The sequence below is a fragment of the Furipterus horrens genome, unplaced genomic scaffold (assembly GCF_987537825.1).
Source record: "Furipterus horrens unplaced genomic scaffold, mFurHor1.1.pri manual_scaffold_5, whole genome shotgun sequence".
Lineage (NCBI taxonomy): Eukaryota > Metazoa > Chordata > Mammalia > Chiroptera > Furipteridae > Furipterus > Furipterus horrens.
In genome coordinates, this window is record NW_028327175.1 from 191,843,714 (window position 1) to 191,848,926 (window position 5,213).

At 46.4% G+C, this 5,213-nt stretch overlaps 1 pseudogene; it reads left to right on the plus strand.

Moving 5' to 3' along the window:
• Positions 1 to 1,669: 1,669 nt before the first annotated feature.
• LOC150010673 (elongation factor 1-gamma pseudogene) lies at positions 1,670 to 2,234 on the plus strand (annotated as a pseudogene).
• Positions 2,235 to 5,213: the final 2,979 nt, after the last annotated feature.

The following is a 5,213-nucleotide window of genomic DNA, read 5'->3' on the forward strand; positions in this document are numbered from 1 at the left end:
AAAGCATATAGATAGTGCTGTTGTTCACTGTGTTCTGTGCTTGCCATTACGACCTGCTTTTTCAACTTGGGATAAAAATAGAATAAAACCTCTTTTATTTTTCTACTCAATTGCTTGAATTCTTACTTTCCTCCCTCAGCAGGAAGTCCAATATCATCGCAAAAACTTCTTTTCTCAATCCAGAAACTTACTTGGTCTGCACGGTGTCGGTCTTGTTTGTAAATATCGGGGAGAGAAGGAACTGGAGTCATTGTCATCTGCATAATGTCACTTTTGAAAACTTGTCCCATGTTGGTCTGGGGTCCCTTGTGCACACAATAGCGGTACTCTTGGCAGGCCAGGTATCTGCTCAGGCTGCGGTTGGGCCTTCTGTTCAACTTACAAGATGCAGCAGGCATGATATCAAAATGTTTTAATATTGGTATGGCATGGGCATTAAATAATCAGCCATACACAGCTGATAGAGCTGTAGAGAATTCCAGCTGATTGTTAGTCCTGTGGAACAGTCCTTTTTAGTTCCTATACCCACAGTCAGCCCTTTGCTCTCAAAGAAACTCAACTGTGCTGCAGTGTCTGAAAACAGGAGCGTTCAGACCAAACCACATGCAGGTCCGGAACCAGCCTGCCTCCAGAGCCATGGGAGAGCTGGATCACCATTCCTGACCCTCTCTTTCTTCAAGGCAGTTTATTTCAGGGATATTTTTACTTTCAGCAACTTTACGGGGATGATTTATAATCTAAGGAGCAGAGTTGGAGTTCCTTGACTTCCAGAGGGCCCATGTACTAATTTCCTAGGGTTGCCAGAGCAAAACACCACCAATGTGGGCAGCTTAAGACAACTGGCATTTATTCGCACATGGTTCTGGAGGCTAGAAGTTCAGAATCAAGGTGTGGGCAGGGAGAGCCATGCTGCCCCTGAAATCTGTAGGGAAGACTTCTTCCTTGCCCCTTCCTAGCCTCTGGGGGTCTGCCAGTGATCCTTAGGATTCCTTGGCTTGCGGTGCTTCAGTCTCTGCCTCTGTCATCTCACAGCGCTCTCCCCTCATACATCTGGGCCTCTGTCTCTCCTCCACTTCTCATAAAGATACCAGTTACATTGAATAAAGGGCCCCTTCGATGGCCTCATTTTAACTAATTACATTTGCAATGACCCTATTTCCAAATAAGGTCACACCGGAGGTACTGGGAGTTAGGATGTCAACATATCTTTTGGGAGGCGACAATTCAGCTCATAACAGCACTTGTACTTATTTATTTATTTTTTTTAACAAATAAGTATACTTCCCTTTTCCCAAAGTTCTTTACAACTGGAAGCAACTTCTATCAAGAGACACAATGCCACATTATGTGACCTTACCTAGGCTAATAGGTCCCTACTTGCCTACATTTTTGTAAGCCACAGATCCACCAGGAAACCCATTATTGAGACAAGGAAGATCTTCTCCAAGGAGGTTTTCTGTTACCACCTGTACAGGGAATTTCTCTTGGGAGAAAACAAACAAATAAACAAGTAAACCTCACCCTACTGTATATCATATTAGACTTGGTTGATCAAAGAAATTAGCGACATAAAGGCAAGGACATTATCCAATGGGAGCATTTCTCAGCTCTTCTGCCCCGGTAGAACCGAGGAGAATTAAGTGAAGTGGCTGCGCAGGCCACTCAAATGATGAGAGACAGAAGTGTGATTAGGAATCTTCCCATCTTCGCGTCCGAGGCGGAGATGGACGGATGTGAGCAGGCGCTGGCTGCTGAGCCGAGAGCCGAGGACCCCTTTGCTCACCTGTCCACGAGTACGTTTGCGTTGGGTGAATGTAAGCGCGAGTACTCCAGTGAGGACACGCTCTCTGGGTGCCACCATATTTTGGGGAGCACTTTGATGAGGATGGCTGATCCTCTGAGTACTGCTTCTCCGAAGAGCTGACCCAGATCTTCATGAGTTGCAGCCCCGTTACTGGAATGTTCCAGCGATTGGACAAGCTGAGGAAGAACGCCTTTGCCAGTGTTCTCCTCTTCGGTACCAACAATAGCAGCTCCATTTCTGGAGCCTCGGTGTTCCGAGGCCGGGACCCTGCCTTTCTGCCGAGTCCAGATTGGCAGGTGGATGGCGATCCACATACGTGGCGGAAACTGGATCCTGGCAGCGAGGAGACCCAGATGCTGAGTACTTTTGCTGGGAGGGGGCCTTCCAACATGTGGGCAAAGCCTTCGATCAGAGCAGGACCTTCAAGTGAACATCTTTTGCCATTGCCTGGCTGCCTACACCTATCCTTCAGGGAGATGGGGGTCATTAAAGGAAACTGAACATTGAAAAAATAAAAAGAATCTTCACATCCTCGTAGCTCTGACCGCAAGACCAGTCTGAATTCCATCCATCTTTTAAGACCCAGCCGAAGTCCCTCAACTTTGAAGACGATGTTTTTTTTGCCTCTCCCTGATGGGCCATTGATCTGGGAAAGTGAGGTTGGAATGAGATCATAAAAGGCTTGAATGGGAGCTGGAGGAGTTTAGATCTTACTCAGCAGGCAGTGAAGACTTTTTTAAAGGGAAGAATGACGCTATGAAGATTGAACTGCTATGAAGACTGATCTGCAAGGTGTAATCCAGTGTGAAAGAGGAGAATCAGGGACCCATTAGAAAACCAGCAGGAAATTCAGGAAACAGGAAATACGGAATGAGAAAAAGACACTGGCAGAAGTCAGAGGTGGTTCCAAGGGGCTGATGTGGGAAGTGAAGCAGGGCTCACCGCTGGAGCTACAGAGTGTGATGTCCTGGTTAGGTGCTCCAGAGGGGAGGCATGTGCCTTTTCAATTACACGAAAATAAATCCTTAGAAGGGCTCTCCAGAATGGCTGACTTCTTGGTAAAGGTCTTCACTTGATGGTAATGAGAATATTTAAAGTCAGAGTTCAAATCCATCTTAATATCGCATCATGAATTATGGTATCTTTAATGTATTTAAAAATTTTTTTTGAATTGATGTTAGAGAGTGAGCAAAAACATTGGTTTGTTGTTCCGTATTTATGTCCTCATTGGTTGACTCCTGAATGTGCTCCTGAATGAACCTGCCACCTTGGCATGTCAAGACGACGCTCCAACCAACCGAGCCACCTGGCCAGGGCTAATGTATCTTATTTTCAAAATTGTCCTCTAAAAACTTAGTTTCTAGTATGACTGTGGTGTGATTGTGTTATGTAAAAGAACTTTAAATATTTATGAGGGGTCATGGGTAACTTGTGTATATTAAATTTTTATTATATGTCACCATCAATAAAACATAAAATGGAAAAAGAAAAGCAAGTGTATGTCTTTTGAATAAGAGAAGAGAGATTTTAAGTTGGGTCTTTCTTGAGAATGCAAACCCTGCAGCTGCCGTCTTTTTGGCACGGGCGCCTTTGCTGGTGTGCTGGGGTCTCTTCATTCACAGAGCAGCCGTTCAGCAAACGCTGTGTGCCATGCCCTGTTTTAGGGGCTGGGGGTATGAAAACAAGTGATACCATCCTAGGCCTCAGAGTGGAATAGACAATCTCATGGCATGAGGGCCGTGACAGAGAGAAAGAGAGGGAGCCATTGAGATGGCTAGAAGGTAGTGGGGCGAGGATGTAAAGAGAGGCTTCCGGGGAGGTGGTCCTGAGCTGCATTAGGAAGGAGGACTCACAGTTGTGCTGGAGGGCACGGTTCCCACACTAAAGCAGAGAGGAAGGGGGTATGAAGGCCTGGGAAACTGCCAACGGGCCAGTAGGGTTCAGCAGAGGGGAGAGTGAGAGGGTGGAGAGGCCTGAGATGAAGACTGTGGACCATGATGAAAACAAAATATCGTGCCAGTCAGAGCGAGGAAGTGGGGGACAAGAAGAAAGGGAGGGGATTCATAATAGGATTTCAGTCTTAGAGAACAGGAAGTTTTCATGCACATAGGAACCACCAAAGACCATTCCACTCCAGGCACCTTGATTTACCGATAAGTAAATAAAGCCCAGAAAGCTTAGATGATTTGCTCAAGGTCGCACAGATAAGCTGGGACTAAGGCTCTGAGATCAATGTCCCAGCTCCTGTGTCCTCAGTGAAGAAAACTAAGACTCTGAAAGGAAAAGTGACTTTCTCAAGTTGCTGAGTCCATTAGCAGCAATGTCATGGCTTTGCGTTCTCAGGCCAGTGCTCCCTCCTCCACGCCATGGACTGCTGCTACAGACTCAGGGTGTCCCTCCCAAATTCATCTATTGAAACCTAATCCCCAATGTGATGGTATTTGGGGCTGGGACATTTGGGACATTTTAAGGATTCACACCCTTAAAAAAGGGACTCCAGAGAGCTCCCTCACCCCTTCCACCATGTTAAGACTCAGTGAAAAGACTATGAGCCAGGAGGTAGGCTCTCGTGAGATATCTTGATCTTAGACATCTTCACCTCTAGAATTGTGAGAAGTATATTCTTGTTGTTTATAAGGCATCTAGTTTGTGGTATAGTATTATAGCAGCCCAAACAGACTAATGTAATCACAGAGGTGAATCATCTCTGAGAAACCACAAGAACAATGCCACTGTCATGCCTGAGATGTGACTGCCAGGAGGCCAAGAAAAAGGGGCTGAGAAATGAAGACTCTGACCAAGTCTGATACCAACATATGGGGAACACGGTTAACATGAAATCCTCCAGAATAAAAGAGAAGAAGACCAGGAACCAGGACCTAGAAGCATCCAGGAAGATGAGAAAGGGGTGCAGAGGTAGAGGAGAATGCAGAATTGGGAGAGTAGTTGTTGGTGTGAACAGGCAGAAGGAGAGTCTGGAAGGCGTAGTCTAGGTCCCCGAAGGTCTCCTGGGCTCGTAGGCAGTTTTGACAAAGTGATCAAATGGAGAAGTCAGAAATCACCCTGAGGGATAACGTAGAATTCCTTAGGACACAGAGTATGGGATAGAAGTTTCAACTCAGGTAGCCCGAGGGGAGGTACTACTGGTCCAAAAAGGAAAAGAATGTCGGGGGAGGTGGCAGGGAACAGGGGTTTGAGGGGAGGGTGGTGACTTTTTGGAATGCAGAGTTGAGGGAGGCAAAATTCGGGGACCCTGGATACCTGTGCTTATGATCGATGCGATGTGACTGAGCACTAAGTGCGCTAGGCGCTGGGCTAAGTGCCTGAGACACTTGTCTGTTTACCCTCATTGGATCCCTTCAAGGTGCATACAGCTTTCCCCATCTTGCGGATGAGGTTAAGTAGCTTA